At 45.2% G+C, this 15,140-nt stretch overlaps 12 non-coding genes across 12 annotated transcripts; all 12 read left to right on the top strand.

Moving 5' to 3' along the window:
* The first annotated feature begins 129 nt into the window (after positions 1-129).
* LOC141158637 (U2 spliceosomal RNA) lies at positions 130-320 on the top strand. Its single transcript, XR_012248665.1, has one exon. It is a non-coding gene; the product is annotated as a U2 spliceosomal RNA (small nuclear RNA).
* Positions 321-1,437: 1,117 nt separating this feature from the next.
* Positions 1,438-1,628, top strand: LOC141158638 (U2 spliceosomal RNA). Its single transcript, XR_012248666.1, has one exon. It is a non-coding gene; the product is annotated as a U2 spliceosomal RNA (small nuclear RNA).
* A 1,117-nt stretch (positions 1,629-2,745) lies between these two features.
* On the top strand, positions 2,746-2,936 carry LOC141158639 (U2 spliceosomal RNA). The gene has a single exon (XR_012248667.1). It is a non-coding gene; the product is annotated as a U2 spliceosomal RNA (small nuclear RNA).
* Positions 2,937-4,057: 1,121 nt separating this feature from the next.
* On the top strand, positions 4,058-4,248 carry LOC141158640 (U2 spliceosomal RNA). The gene has a single exon (XR_012248668.1). It is a non-coding gene; the product is annotated as a U2 spliceosomal RNA (small nuclear RNA).
* A 1,118-nt stretch (positions 4,249-5,366) lies between these two features.
* On the top strand, positions 5,367-5,557 carry LOC141159539 (U2 spliceosomal RNA). Its single transcript, XR_012249543.1, has one exon. It is a non-coding gene; the product is annotated as a U2 spliceosomal RNA (small nuclear RNA).
* Positions 5,558-6,679: 1,122 nt separating this feature from the next.
* LOC141158643 (U2 spliceosomal RNA) lies at positions 6,680-6,870 on the top strand. Its single transcript, XR_012248670.1, has one exon. It is a non-coding gene; the product is annotated as a U2 spliceosomal RNA (small nuclear RNA).
* A 1,115-nt stretch (positions 6,871-7,985) lies between these two features.
* On the top strand, positions 7,986-8,176 carry LOC141158644 (U2 spliceosomal RNA). The gene has a single exon (XR_012248671.1). It is a non-coding gene; the product is annotated as a U2 spliceosomal RNA (small nuclear RNA).
* Positions 8,177-9,297: 1,121 nt separating this feature from the next.
* Positions 9,298-9,488, top strand: LOC141158645 (U2 spliceosomal RNA). Its single transcript, XR_012248672.1, has one exon. It is a non-coding gene; the product is annotated as a U2 spliceosomal RNA (small nuclear RNA).
* A 1,116-nt stretch (positions 9,489-10,604) lies between these two features.
* LOC141158646 (U2 spliceosomal RNA) lies at positions 10,605-10,795 on the top strand. Its single transcript, XR_012248673.1, has one exon. It is a non-coding gene; the product is annotated as a U2 spliceosomal RNA (small nuclear RNA).
* Positions 10,796-11,916: 1,121 nt separating this feature from the next.
* Positions 11,917-12,107, top strand: LOC141159657 (U2 spliceosomal RNA). Its single transcript, XR_012249660.1, has one exon. It is a non-coding gene; the product is annotated as a U2 spliceosomal RNA (small nuclear RNA).
* A 1,118-nt stretch (positions 12,108-13,225) lies between these two features.
* Positions 13,226-13,416, top strand: LOC141158647 (U2 spliceosomal RNA). The gene has a single exon (XR_012248674.1). It is a non-coding gene; the product is annotated as a U2 spliceosomal RNA (small nuclear RNA).
* A 1,119-nt stretch (positions 13,417-14,535) lies between these two features.
* Positions 14,536-14,726, top strand: LOC141158648 (U2 spliceosomal RNA). Its single transcript, XR_012248675.1, has one exon. It is a non-coding gene; the product is annotated as a U2 spliceosomal RNA (small nuclear RNA).
* The last annotated feature ends 414 nt before the right edge of the window (positions 14,727-15,140 follow it).

A 15,140-nucleotide genomic window follows, 5' to 3' on the forward strand; every position in this document is an offset into this window, starting at 1 on the left:
AAAGTGCAGGCATGTGAGGGATCTAGAGGTTGACAGCATGTCTTCTTAACGGGAGTCCAGGTGGCCATCTCCACAAATGGACTTTTCAGAATCCTTGGGTGGCACCGTAGTCGGAAACCAATTCTGGTTATCGCTTCTCGGCCTTTTGGCTAAGATCAAGTGTAGTATCTGTTCTTATCAGTTTAATATCTGATACGTCCCCTATCTGGGGACCATATATTAAATGGATTTTTAGAACAGGGAGATGGAAAAAGAGCTTGCTCTGTCCACTCCACGCATTGACCTGGTATTGCAGTATCTCCAGGACCGGTGCACCCCTTCTTTAATGCAGTTTCTAAAATCAGAAAGAATTGAATTCAATGCTTTTTGTTCATTTGGCTTGTTTGTCGGATTTTGGGATGGACTCTTTGGCTTTGCTTTTCTTCTCCTCATTGGATTTTTCATGTTAAAAGTTGCAGAAGCCAGATGACAAGCTCATTTTGGTTCAACTTCAGCAACTGTGCATTGCATTGCCATGTAATGTAATGCAATGCTATCTATCTAGCTCTCCCTCTATACTTCCTTTTGGATAAACAGACATATTAGGCAAGCATTTTGGAGCTTTCACCTAAATAACTACAGGTGGTGAGATAAGCTGCACAATATAATTGACCTTTCAGTATATTGTTGCACACACACCATCTATTTAGCAAATGCCCTTGTTATCAACAGCAGCCTTTTAAACTCACCTGAGCTAACAGGTATGTGAGCGGGTTACTCTGCTGCGCTTAAAATTTCTTTTTTGGTTTGCTACAATGCCTTTTCTGAAACGTTGTCTCCCTCTGCTGGAACACTGACTTCTTTCATTTAATGCCTGCAGACTATAAAAGAGAAACCAACCCAAAAAGTTTGGTTGATTAGTCTGTGGCATTCTTTTAAACTGTTGCTTATGGCGGTCTCTGTGAGCTTCTCAGTGACATTCAGCCATCCAGGTATCCCGCCTGCAGTAGACGGAATGTGGCAATGGAACGCTGGCTGCGCGTGTCATAATAGGCTCTGAGCCTTTATATACCTGCGCACAGCAGCAGCCACCTTCAGTCTGCTGCTGGACAGCCAGCAGCAGCAGCAGCAGGAGAGGTAATTAATCAGCAACCCTCCTGCTAAGGGTAGACAGCTGCTCGTTCCACCCCCCCCCCCCGCCTTAATTGGTTCTCCTCCCTTCCAACGGTGTTGAGGCGGGTGGGAACAGCCGGGGGTTGAGGGTACTGTGCTAAAAGAGGTGGAGTTATGCAGATCTAAAACGCGTGGATTGCAGCAGCAGCAAGCCGAAAAGTGCAGGCATGTGAGGGATCTAGAGGTTGACAGCATGTCTTCTTAACGGGAGTCCAGGTGGCCATCTCCACAAATGGACTTTTCAGAATCCTTGGGTGGCACCGTAGTCGGAAACCAATTCTGGTTATCGCTTCTCGGCCTTTTGGCTAAGATCAAGTGTAGTATCTGTTCTTATCAGTTTAATATCTGATACGTCCCCTATCTGGGGACCATATATTAAATGGATTTTTAGAACAGGGAGATGGAAAAAGAGCTTGCTCTGTCCACTCCACGCATTGACCTGGTATTGCAGTATCTCCAGGACCGGTGCACCCCTTCTTTAATGCAGTTTCTAAAATCAGAAAGAATTGAATTCAATGCTTTTTGTTCATTTGGCTTGTTTGTCGGATTTTGGGATGGACTCTTTAGCTTTGCTTTTCTTCTCCTCATTGGATTTTTCATGTTAAAAGTTGCAGAAGCCAGATGACAAGCTCATTTTGGTTCAACTTCAGCAACTGTGCATTGCATTGCCATGTAATGTAATGCAATGCTATCTATCTAGCTCTCCCTCTATACTTCCTTTTGGATAAACAGACATATTAGGCAAGCATTTTGGAGCTTTCACCTAAATAACTACAGGTGGTGAGATAAGCTGCACAATATAATTGACCTTTCAGTATATTGTTGCACACACACCATCTATTTAGCAAATGCCCTTGTTATCAACAGCAGCCTTTTAAACTCACCTGAGCTAACAGGTATGTGAGCTGGTTACTCTGCTGCGCTTAAAATTTCTTTTTTGGTTTGCTACAATGCCTTTTCTGAAACGTTGTCTCCCTCTGCTGGAACACTGACTTCTTTCATTTAATGCCTGCAGACTATAAAAGAGAAACCAACCCAAAAAGTTTGGTTGATTAGTCTGTGGCATTCTTTTAAACTGTTGCATATGGCGGTCTCTGTGAGCTTCTCAGTGACATTCAGCCATCCAGGTATCCCGCCTGCAGTAGACGGAATGTGGCAATGGAACGCTGGCTGCGCGTGTCATAATAGGCTCTGAGCCTTTATATACCTGCGCACAGCAGCAGCCACCTTCAGTCTGCTGCTGGACAGCCAGCAGCAGCAGCAGCAGGAGAGGTAATTAATCAGCAACCCTCCTGCTAAGGGTAGACAGCTGCTCGTTCCACCCCCCCCCCCCGCCTTAATTGGTTCTCCTCCCTTCCAACGGTGTTGAGGCGGGTGGGAACAGCCGGGGGTTGAGGGTACTGTGCTAAAAGAGGTGGAGTTATGCAGATCTAAAACGCGTGGATTGCAGCAGCAGCAAGCCGAAAAGTGCAGGCATGTGAGGGATCTAGAGGTTGACAGCATGTCTTCTTAACGGGAGTCCAGGTGGCCATCTCCACAAATGGACTTTTCAGAATCCTTGGGTGGCACCGTAGTCGGAAACCAATTCTGGTTATCGCTTCTCGGCCTTTTGGCTAAGATCAAGTGTAGTATCTGTTCTTATCAGTTTAATATCTGATACGTCCCCTATCTGGGGACCATATATTAAATGGATTTTTAGAACAGGGAGATGGAAAAAGAGCTTGCTCTGTCCACTCCACGCATTGACCTGGTATTGCAGTATCTCCAGGACCGGTGCACCCCTTCTTTAATGCAGTTTCTAAAATCAGAAAGAATTGAATTCAATGCTTTTTGTTCATTTGGCTTGTTTGTCGGATTTTGGGATGGACTCTTTAGCTTTGCTTTTCTTCTCCTCATTGGATTTTTCATGTTAAAAGTTGCAGAAGCCAGATGACAAGCTCATTTTGGTTCAACTTCAGCAACTGTGCATTGCATTGCCATGTAATGTAATGCAATGCTATCTATCTAGCTCTCCCTCTATACTTCCTTTTGGATAAACAGACATATTAGGCAAGCATTTTGGAGCTTTCACCTAAATAACTACAGGTGGTGAGATAAGCTGCACAATATAATTGACCTTTCAGTATATTGTTGCACACACACCATCTATTTAGCAAATGCCCTTGTTATCAACAGCAGCCTTTTAAACTCACCTGAGCTAACAGGTATGTGAGCTGGTTACTCTGCTGCGCTTAAAATTTCTTTTTTGGTTTGCTACAATGCCTTTTCTGAAACGTTGTCTCCCTCTGCTGGAACACTGACTTCTTTCATTTAATGCCTGCAGACTATAAAAGAGAAACCAACCCAAAAAGTTTGGTTGATTAGTCTGTGGCATTCTTTTAAACTGTTGCTTATGGCGGTCTCTGTGAGCTTCTCAGTGACATTCAGCCATCCAGGTATCCCGCCTGCAGTAGACGGAATGTGGCAATGGAACGCTGGCTGCGCGTGTCATAATAGGCTCTGAGCCTTTATATACCTGCGCACAGCAGCAGCCACCTTCAGTCTGCTGCTGGACAGCCAGCAGCAGCAGCAGCAGCAGGAGAGGTAATTAATCAGCAACCCTCCTGCTAAGGGTAGACAGCTGCTCGTTCCACCCCCCCCCCCCCGCCTTAATTGGTTCTCCTCCCTTCCAACGGTGTTGAGGCGGGTGGGAACAGCCGGGGGTTGAGGTTACTGTGCTAAAAGAGGTGGAGTTATGCAGATCTAAAACGCGTGGATTGCAGCAGCAGCAAGCCGAAAAGTGCAGGCATGTGAGGGATCTAGAGGTTGACAGCATGTCTTCTTAACGGGAGTCCAGGTGGCCATCTCCACAAATGGACTTTTCAGAATCCTTGGGTGGCACCGTAGTCGGAAACCAATTCTGGTTATCGCTTCTCGGCCTTTTGGCTAAGATCAAGTGTAGTATCTGTTCTTATCAGTTTAATATCTGATACGTCCCCTATCTGGGGACCATATATTAAATGGATTTTTAGAACAGGGAGATGGAAAAAGAGCTTGCTCTGTCCACTCCACGCATTGACCTGGTATTGCAGTATCTCCAGGACCGGTGCACCCCTTCTTTAATGCAGTTTCTAAAATCAGAAAGAATTGAATTCAATGCTTTTTGTTCATTTGGCTTGTTTGTCGGATTTTGGGATGGACTCTTTGGCTTTGCTTTTCTTCTCCTCATTGGATTTTTCATGTTAAAAGTTGCAGAAGCCAGATGACAAGCTCATTTTGGTTCAACTTCAGCAACTGTGCATTGCATTGCCATGTAATGTAATGCAATGCTATCTATCTAGCTCTCCCTCTATACTTCCTTTTGGATAAACAGACATATTAGGCAAGCATTTTGGAGCTTTCACCTAAATAACTACAGGTGGTGAGATAAGCTGCACAATATAATTGACCTTTCAGTATATTGTTGCACACACACCATCTATTTAGCAAATGCCCTTGTTATCAACAGCAGCCTTTTAAACTCACCTGAGCTAACAGGTATGTGAGCTGGTTACTCTGCTGCGCTTAAAATTTCTTTTTTGGTTTGCTACAATGCCTTTTCTGAAACGTTGTCTCCCTCTGCTGGAACACTGACTTCTTTCATTTAATGCCTGCAGACTATAAAAGAGAAACCAACCCAAAAAGTTTGGTTGATTAGTCTGTGGCATTCTTTTAAACTGTTGCTTATGGCGGTCTCTGTGAGCTTCTCAGTGACATTCAGCCATCCAGGTATCCCGCCTGCAGTAGACGGAATGTGGCAATGGAACGCTGGCTGCGCGTGTCATAATAGGCTCTGAGCCTTTATATACCTGCGCTCAGCAGCAGCCACCTTCAGTCTGCTGCTGGACAGCCAGCAGCAGCAGCAGCAGCAGGAGAGGTAATTAATCAGCAACCCTCCTGCTAAGGGTAGACAGCTGCTCGTTCCACCCCCCCCCCGCCTTAATTGGTTCTCCTCCCTTCCAACGGTGTTGAGGCGGGTGGGAACAGCCGGGGGTTGAGGGTACTGTGCTAAAAGAGGTGGAGTTATGCAGATCTAAAACGCGTGGATTGCAGCAGCAGCAAGCCGAAAAGTGCAGGCATGTGAGGGATCTAGAGGTTGACAGCATGTCTTCTTAACGGGAGTCCAGGTGGCCATCTCCACAAATGGACTTTTCAGAATCCTTGGGTGGCACCGTAGTCGGAAACCAATTCTGGTTATCGCTTCTCAGCCTTTTGGCTAAGATCAAGTGTAGTATCTGTTCTTATCAGTTTAATATCTGATACGTCCCCTATCTGGGGACCATATATTAAATGGATTTTTAGAACAGGGAGATGGAAAAAGAGCTTGCTCTGTCCACTCCACGCATTGACCTGGTATTGCAGTATCTCCAGGACCGGTGCACCCCTTCTTTAATGCAGTTTCTAAAATCAGAAAGAATTGAATTCAATGCTTTTTGTTCATTTGGCTTGTTTGTCGGATTTTGGGATGGACTCTTTGGCTTTGCTTTTCTTCTCCTCATTGGATTTTTCATGTTAAAAGTTGCAGAAGCCAGATGACAAGCTCATTTTGGTTCAACTTCAGCAACTGTGCATTGCATTGCCATGTAATGTAATGCAATGCTATCTATCTAGCTCTCCCTCTATACTTCCTTTTGGATAAACAGACATATTAGGCAAGCATTTTGGAGCTTTCACCTAAATAACTACAGGTGGTGAGATAAGCTGCACAATATAATTGACCTTTCAGTATATTGTTGCACACACACCATCTATTTAGCAAATGCCCTTGTTATCAACAGCAGCCTTTTAAACTCACCTGAGCTAACAGGTATGTGAGCTGGTTACTCTGCTGCGCTTAAAATTTCTTTTTTGGTTTGCTACAATGCCTTTTCTGAAACGTTGTCTCCCTCTGCTGGAACACTGACTTCTTTCATTTAATGCCTGCAGACTATAAAAGAGAAACCAACCCAAAAAGTTTGGTTGATTAGTCTGTGGCATTCTTTTAAACTGTTGCTTATGGCGGTCTCTGTGAGCTTCTCAGTGACATTCAGCCATCCAGGTATCCCGCCTGCAGTAGACGGAATGTGGCAATGGAACGCTGGCTGCGCGTGTCATAATAGGCTCTGAGCCTTTATATACCTGCGCACAGCAGCAGCCACCTTCAGTCTGCTGCTGGACAGCCAGCAGCAGCAGCAGCAGCAGGAGAGGTAATTAATCAGCAACCCTCCTGCTAAGGGTAGACAGCTGCTCGTTCCACCCCCCCCCCCCCCGCCTTAATTGGTTCTCCTCCCTTCCAACGGTGTTGAGGCGGGTGGGAACAGCCGGGGGTTGAGGGTACTGTGCTAAAAGAGGTGGAGTTATGCAGATCTAAAACGCGTGGATTGCAGCAGCAGCAAGCCGAAAAGTGCAGGCATGTGAGGGATCTAGAGGTTGACAGCATGTCTTCTTAACGGGAGTCCAGGTGGCCATCTCCACAAATGGACTTTTCAGAATCCTTGGGTGGCACCGTAGTCGGAAACCAATTCTGGTTATCGCTTCTCGGCCTTTTGGCTAAGATCAAGTGTAGTATCTGTTCTTATCAGTTTAATATCTGATACGTCCCCTATCTGGGGACCATATATTAAATGGATTTTTAGAACAGGGAGATGGAAAAAGAGCTTGCTCTGTCCACTCCACGCATTGACCTGGTATTGCAGTATCTCCAGGACCGGTGCACCCCTTCTTTAATGCAGTTTCTAAAATCAGAAAGAATTGAATTCAATGCTTTTTGTTCATTTGGCTTGTTTGTCGGATTTTGGGATGGACTCTTTGGCTTTGCTTTTCTTCTCCTCATTGGATTTTTCATGTTAAAAGTTGCAGAAGCCAGATGACAAGCTCATTTTGGTTCAACTTCAGCAACTGTGCATTGCATTGCCATGTAATGTAATGCAATGCTATCTATCTAGCTCTCCCTCTATACTTCCTTTTGGATAAACAGACATATTAGGCAAGCATTTTGGAGCTTTCACCTAAATAACTACAGGTGGTGAGATAAGCTGCACAATATAATTGACCTTTCAGTATATTGTTGCACACACACCATCTATTTAGCAAATGCCCTTGTTATCAACAGCAGCCTTTTAAGCTCACCTGAGCTAACAGGTATGTGAGCGGGTTACTCTGCTGCGCTTAAAATTTCTTTTTTGGTTTGCTACAATGCCTTTTCTGAAACGTTGTCTCCCTCTGCTGGAACACTGACTTCTTTCATTTAATGCCTGCAGACTATAAAAGAGAAACCAACCCAAAAAGTTTGGTTGATTAGTCTGTGGCATTCTTTTAAACTGTTGCTTATGGCGGTCTCTGTGAGCTTCTCAGTGACATTCAGCCATCCAGGTATCCCGCCTGCAGTAGACGGAATGTGGCAATGGAACGCTGGCTGCGCGTGTCATAATAGGCTCTGAGCCTTTATATACCTGCGCACAGCAGCAGCCACCTTCAGTCTGCTGCTGGACAGCCAGCAGCAGCAGCAGCAGGAGAGGTAATTAATCAGCAACCCTCCTGCTAAGGGTAGACAGCTGCTCGTTCCACCCCCCCCCCGCCTTAATTGGTTCTCCTCCCTTCCAACGGTGTTGAGGCGGGTGGGAACAGCCGGGGGTTGAGGGTACTGTGCTAAAAGAGGTGGAGTTATGCAGATCTAAAACGCGTGGATTGCAGCAGCAGCAAGCCGAAAAGTGCAGGCATGTGAGGGATCTAGAGGTTGACAGCATGTCTTCTTAACGGGAGTCCAGGTGGCCATCTCCACAAATGGACTTTTCAGAATCCTTGGGTGGCACCGTAGTCGGAAACCAATTCTGGTTATCGCTTCTCGGCCTTTTGGCTAAGATCAAGTGTAGTATCTGTTCTTATCAGTTTAATATCTGATACGTCCCCTATCTGGGGACCATATATTAAATGGATTTTTAGAACAGGGAGATGGAAAAAGAGCTTGCTCTGTCCACTCCACGCATTGACCTGGTATTGCAGTATCTCCAGGACCGGTGCACCCCTTCTTTAATGCAGTTTCTAAAATCAGAAAGAATTGAATTCAATGCTTTTTGTTCATTTGGCTTGTTTGTCGGATTTTGGGATGGACTCTTTAGCTTTGCTTTTCTTCTCCTCATTGGATTTTTCATGTTAAAAGTTGCAGAAGCCAGATGACAAGCTCATTTTGGTTCAACTTCAGCAACTGTGAATTGCATTGCCATGTAATGTAATGCAATGCTATCTATCTAGCTCTCCCTCTATACTTCCTTTTGGATAAACAGACATATTAGGCAAGCATTTTGGAGCTTTCACCTAAATAACTACAGGTGGTGAGATAAGCTGCACAATATAATTGACCTTTCAGTATATTGTTGCACACACACCATCTATTTAGCAAATGCCCTTGTTATCAACAGCAGCCTTTTAAACTCACCTGAGCTAACAGGTATGTGAGCTGGTTACTCTGCTGCGCTTAAAATTTCTTTTTTGGTTTGCTACAATGCCTTTTCTGAAACGTTGTCTCCCTCTGCTGGAACACTGACTTCTTTCATTTAATGCCTGCAGACTATAAAAGAGAAACCAACCCAAAAAGTTTGGTTGATTAGTCTGTGGCATTCTTTTAAACTGTTGCTTATGGCGGTCTCTGTGAGCTTCTCAGTGACATTCAGCCATCCAGGTATCCCGCCTGCAGTAGACGGAATGTGGCAATGGAACGCTGGCTGCGCGTGTCATAATAGGCTCTGAGCCTTTATATACCTGCGCACAGCAGCAGCCACCTTCAGTCTGCTGCTGGACAGCCAGCAGCAGCAGCAGCAGCAGGAGAGGTAATTAATCAGCAACCCTCCTGCTAAGGGTAGACAGCTGCTCGTTCCACCCCCCCCCCCCCGCCTTAATTGGTTCTCCTCCCTTCCAACGGTGTTGAGGCGGGTGGGAACAGCCGGGGGTTGAGGGTACTGTGCTAAAAGAGGTGGAGTTATGCAGATCTAAAACGCGTGGATTGCAGCAGCAGCAAGCCGAAAAGTGCAGGCATGTGAGGGATCTAGAGGTTGACAGCATGTCTTCTTAACGGGAGTCCAGGTGGCCATCTCCACAAATGGACTTTTCAGAATCCTTGGGTGGCACCGTAGTCGGAAACCAATTCTGGTTATCGCTTCTCGGCCTTTTGGCTAAGATCAAGTGTAGTATCTGTTCTTATCAGTTTAATATCTGATACGTCCCCTATCTGGGGACCATATATTAAATGGATTTTTAGAACAGGGAGATGGAAAAAGAGCTTGCTCTGTCCACTCCACGCATTGACCTGGTATTGCAGTATCTCCAGGACCGGTGCACCCCTTCTTTAATGCAGTTTCTAAAATCAGAAAGAATTGAATTCAATGCTTTTTGTTCATTTGGCTTGTTTGTCGGATTTTGGGATGGACTCTTTGGCTTTGCTTCTCTTCTCCTCATTGGATTTTTCATGTTAAAAGTTGCAGAAGCCAGATGACAAGCTCATTTTGGTTCAACTTCAGCAACTGTGCATTGCATTGCCATGTAATGTAATGCAATGCTATCTATCTAGCTCTCCCTCTATACTTCCTTTTGGATAAACAGACATATTAGGCAAGCATTTTGGAGCTTTCACCTAAATAACTACAGGTGGTGAGATAAGCTGCACAATATAATTGACCTTTCAGTATATTGTTGCACACACACCATCTATTTAGCAAATGCCCTTGTTATCAACAGCAGCCTTTTAAACTCACCTGAGCTAACAGGTATGTGAGCTGGTTACTCTGCTGCGCTTAAAATTTCTTTTTTGGTTTGCTACAATGCCTTTTCTGAAACGTTGTCTCCCTCTGCTGGAACACTGACTTCTTTCATTTAATGCCTGCAGACTATAAAAGAGAAACCAACCCAAAAAGTTTGGTTGATTAGTCTGTGGCATTCTTTTAAACTGTTGCTTATGGCGGTCTCTGTGAGCTTCTCAGTGACATTCAGCCATCCAGGTATCCCGCCTGCAGTAGACGGAATGTGGCAATGGAACGCTGGCTGCGCGTGTCATAATAGGCTCTGAGCCTTTATATACCTGCGCACAGCAGCAGCCACCTTCAGTCTGCTGCTGGACAGCCAGCAGCAGCAGCAGCAGGAGAGGTAATTAATCAGCAACCCTCCTGCTAAGGGTAGACAGCTGCTCGTTCCACCCCCCCCCCCGCCTTAATTGGTTCTCCTCCCTTCCAACGGTGTTGAGGCGGGTGGGAACAGCCGGGGGTTGAGGGTACTGTGCTAAAAGAGGTGGAGTTATGCAGATCTAAAACGCGTGGATTGCAGCAGCAGCAAGCCGAAAAGTGCAGGCATGTGAGGGATCTAGAGGTTGACAGCATGTCTTCTTAACGGGAGTCCAGGTGGCCATCTCCACAAATGGACTTTTCAGAATCCTTGGGTGGCACCGTAGTCGGAAACCAATTCTGGTTATCGCTTCTCGGCCTTTTGGCTAAGATCAAGTGTAGTATCTGTTCTTATCAGTTTAATATCTGATACGTCCCCTATCTGGGGACCATATATTAAATGGATTTTTAGAACAGGGAGATGGAAAAAGAGCTTGCTCTGTCCACTCCACGCATTGACCTGGTATTGCAGTATCTCCAGGACCGGTGCACCCCTTCTTTAATGCAGTTTCTAAAATCAGAAAGAATTGAATTCAATGCTTTTTGTTCATTTGGCTTGTTTGTCGGATTTTGGGATGGACTCTTTGGCTTTGCTTTTCTTCTCCTCATTGGATTTTTCATGTTAAAAGTTGCAGAAGCCAGATGACAAGCTCATTTTGGTTCAACTTCAGCAACTGTGCATTGCATTGCCATGTAATGTAATGCAATGCTATCTATCTAGCTCTCCCTCTATACTTCCTTTTGGATAAACAGACATATTAGGCAAGCATTTTGGAGCTTTCACCTAAATAACTACAGGTGGTGAGATAAGCTGCACAATATAATTGACCTTTCAGTATATTGTTGCACACACACCATCTATTTAGCAAATGCCCTTGTTATCAACAGCAGCCTTTTAAACTCACCTGAGCTAACAGGTATGTGAGCTGGTTACTCTGCTGCGCTTAAAATTTCTTTTTTGGTTTGCTACAATGCCTTTTCTGAAACGTTGTCTCCCTCTGCTGGAACACTGACTTCTTTCATTTAATGCCTGCAGACTATAAAAGAGAAACCAACCCAAAAAGTTTGGTTGATTAGTCTGTGGCATTCTTTTAAACTGTTGCTTATGGCGGTCTCTGTGAGCTTCTCAGTGACATTCAGCCATCCAGGTATCCCGCCTGCAGTAGACGGAATGTGGCAATGGAACGCTGGCTGCGCGTGTCATAATAGGCTCTGAGCCTTTATATACCTGCGCACAGCAGCAGCCACCTTCAGTCTGCTGCTGGACAGCCAGCAGCAGCAGCAGCAGCAGCAGGAGAGGTAATTAATCAGCAACCCTCCTGCTAAGGGTAGACAGCTGCTCGTTCCACCCCCCCCCCGCCTTAATTGGTTCTCCTCCCTTCCAACGGTGTTGAGGCGGGTGGGAACAGCCGGGGGTTGAGGGTACTGTGCTAAAAGAGGTGGAGTTATGCAGATCTAAAACGCGTGGATTGCAGCAGCAGCAAGCCGAAAAGTGCAGGCATGTGAGGGATCTAGAGGTTGACAGCATGTCTTTTTAACGGGAGTCCAGGTGGCCATCTCCACAAATGGACTTTTCAGAATCCTTGGGTGGCACCGTAGTCGGAAACCAATTCTGGTTAACGCTTCTCGGCCTTTTGGCTAAGATCAAGTGTAGTATCTGTTCTTATCAGTTTAATATCTGATACGTCCCCTATCTGGGGACCATATATTAAATGGATTTTTAGAACAGGGAGATGGAAAAAGAGCTTGCTCTGTCCACTCCACGCATTGACCTGGTATTGCAGTATCTCCAGGACCGGTGCACCCCTTCTTTAATGCAGTTTCTAAAATCAGAAAGAATTGAATTCAATGCTTTTTGTTCATTTGGCTTGTTTGTCGGATTTTGGGATGGACTCTTTGGCTTTGCTTTTCTTCTCCTCATTTTATTTTTCATGTTAAAAGTTGCAGAAGCCAGATGACAAGCTCATTTTGGTTCAACTTCAGCAACTGTGCATTGCATTGCCATGTAATGTAATGCAATGCTATCTATCTAGCTCTCCCTCTATACTTCCTTTTGGATAAACAGACATATTAGGCAAGCATTTTGGAGCTTTCACCTAAATAACTACAGGTGGTGAGATAAGCTGCACAATATAATTGACCTTTCAGTATATTGTTGCACACACACCATCTATTTAGCAAATGCCCTTGTTATCAACAGCAGCCTTTTAAACTCACCTGAGCTAACAGGTATGTGAGCTGGTTACTCTGCTGCGCTTAAAATTTCTTTTTTGGTTTGCTACAATGCCTTTTCTGAAACGTTGTCTCCCTCTGCTGGAACACTGACTTCTTTCATTTAATGCCTGCAGACTATAAAAGAGAAACCAACCCAAAAAGTTTGGTTGATTAGTCTGTGGCATTCTTTTAAACTGTTGCTTATGGCGGTCTCTGTGAGCTTCTCAGTGACATTCAGCCATCCAGGTATCCCGCCTGCAGTAGACGGAATGGGGCAATGGAACGCTGGCTGCGCGTGTCATAATAGGCTCTGAGCCTTTATATACCTGCGCACAGCAGCAGCCACCTTCAGTCTGCTGCTGGACAGCCAGCAGCAGCAGCAGCAGCAGGAGAGGTAATTAATCAGCAACCCTCCTGCTAAGGGTAGACAGCTGCTCGTTCCACCCCCCCCCCGCCTTAATTGGTTCTCCTCCCTTCCAACGGTGTTGAGGCGGGTGAGAACAGCCGGGGGTTGAGGGTACTGTGCTAAAAGAGGTGGAGTTATGCAGATCTAAAACACGTGGATTGCAGCAGCAGCAAGCCGAAAAGTGCAGGCATGTGAGGGATCTAGAGGTTGACAGCATGTCTTCTTAACGGGAGTCCAGGTGACCATCTCCACAAATGGACTTTTCAGAATCCTTGGGTGGCACCGTAGTCGGAAACCAATTCTGGTTATCGCTTCTCGGCCTTTTGGCTAAGATCAAGTGTAGTATCTGTTCTTATCAGTTTAATATCTGATACGTCCCCTATCTGGGGACCATATATTAAATGGATTTTTAGAACAGGGAGATGGAAAAAGAGCTTGCTCTGTCCACTCCACGCATTGACCTGGTATTGCAGTATCTCCAGGACCGGTGCACCCCTTCTTTAATGCAGTTTCTAAAATCAGAAAGAATTGAATTCAATGCTTTTTGTTCATTTGGCTTGTTTGTCGGATTTTGGGATGGACTCTTTGGCTTTGCTTTTCTTCTCCTCATTGGATTTTTCATGTTAAAAGTTGCAGAAGCCAGATGACAAGCTCATTTTGGTTCAACTTCAGCAACTGTGCATTGCATTGCCATGTAATGTAATGCAATGCTATCTATCTAGCTCTCCCTCTATACTTCCTTTTGGATAAACAGACATATTAGGCAAGCATTTTGGAGCTTTCACCTAAATAACTACAGGTGGTGAGATAAGCTGCACAATATAATTGACCTTTCAGTATATTGTTGCACACACACCATCTATTTAGCAAATGCCCTTGTTATCAACAGCAGCCTTTTAAACTCACCTGAGCTAACAGGTATGTGAGCTGGTTACTCTGCTGCGCTTAAAATTTCTTTTTTGGTTTGCTACAATGCCTTTTCTGAAACGTTGTCTCCCTCTGCTGGAACACTGACTTCTTTCATTTAATGCCTGCAGACTATAAAAGAGAAACCAACCCAAAAAGTTTGGTTGATTAGTCTGTGGCATTCTTTTAAACTGTTGCTTATGGCGGTCTCTGTGAGCTTCTCAGTGACATTCAGCCATCCAGGTATCCCGCCTGCAGTAGACGGAATGTGGCAATGGAACGCTGGCTGCGCGTGTCATAATAGGCTCTGAGCCTTTATATACCTGCGCACAGCAGCAGCCACCTTCAGTCTGCTGCTGGACAGCCAGCAGCAGCAGCAGCAGCAGGAGAGGTAATTAATCAGCAACCCTCCTGCTAAGGGTAGACAGCTGCTCGTTCCACCCCCCCCCCCGCCTTAATTGGTTCTCCTCCCTTCCAACGGTGTTGAGGCGGGTGGGAACAGCCGGGGGTTGAGGGTACTGTGCTAAAAGAGGTGGAGTTATGCAGATCTAAAACGCGTGGATTGCAGCAGCAGCAAGCCGAAAAGTGCAGGCATGTGAGGGATCTAGAGGTTGACAGCATGTCTTCTTAACGGGAGTCCAGGTGGCCATCTCCACAAATGGACTTTTCAGAATCCTTGGGTGGCACCGTAGTCGGAAACTAATTCTGGTTATCGCTTCTCGGCCTTTTGGCTAAGATCAAGTGTAGTATCTGTTCTTATCAGTTTAATATCTGATACGTCCCCTATCTGGGGACCATATATTAAATGGATTTTTAGAACAGGGAGATGGAAAAAGAGCTTGCTCTGTCCACTCCACGCATTGACCTGGTATTGCAGTATCTCCAGGACCGGTGCACCCCTTCTTTAATGCAGTTTCTAAAATCAGAAAGAATTGAATTCAATGCTTTTTGTTCATTTGGCTTGTTTGTCGGATTTTGGGATGGACTCTTTGGCTTTGCTTTTCTTCTCCTCATTGGATTTTTCATGTTAAAAGTTGCAGAAGCCAGATGACAAGCTCATTTTGGTTCAACTTCAGCAACTGTGCATTGCATTGCCATGTAATGTAATGCAATGCTATCTATCTAGCTCTCCCTCTATACTTCCTTATGGATAAACAGACATATTAGGCAAGCATTTTGGAGCTTTCACCTAAATAACTACAGGTGGTGAGATAAGCTGCACAATATAATTGACCTTTCAGTATATTGTTGCACACACACCATCTATTTAGCAAATGCCCTTGTTAGCAACAGCAGCCTTTTAAACTCACCTGAGC

The sequence above is a fragment of the Phyllobates terribilis genome, unplaced genomic scaffold, assembly GCF_046119375.1.
Source record: "Phyllobates terribilis strain yellow unplaced genomic scaffold, ASM4611937v1 Scaffold_8__6_contigs__length_399053987, whole genome shotgun sequence".
NCBI classification, from domain to species: Eukaryota; Metazoa; Chordata; class Amphibia; order Anura; family Dendrobatidae; genus Phyllobates; species Phyllobates terribilis.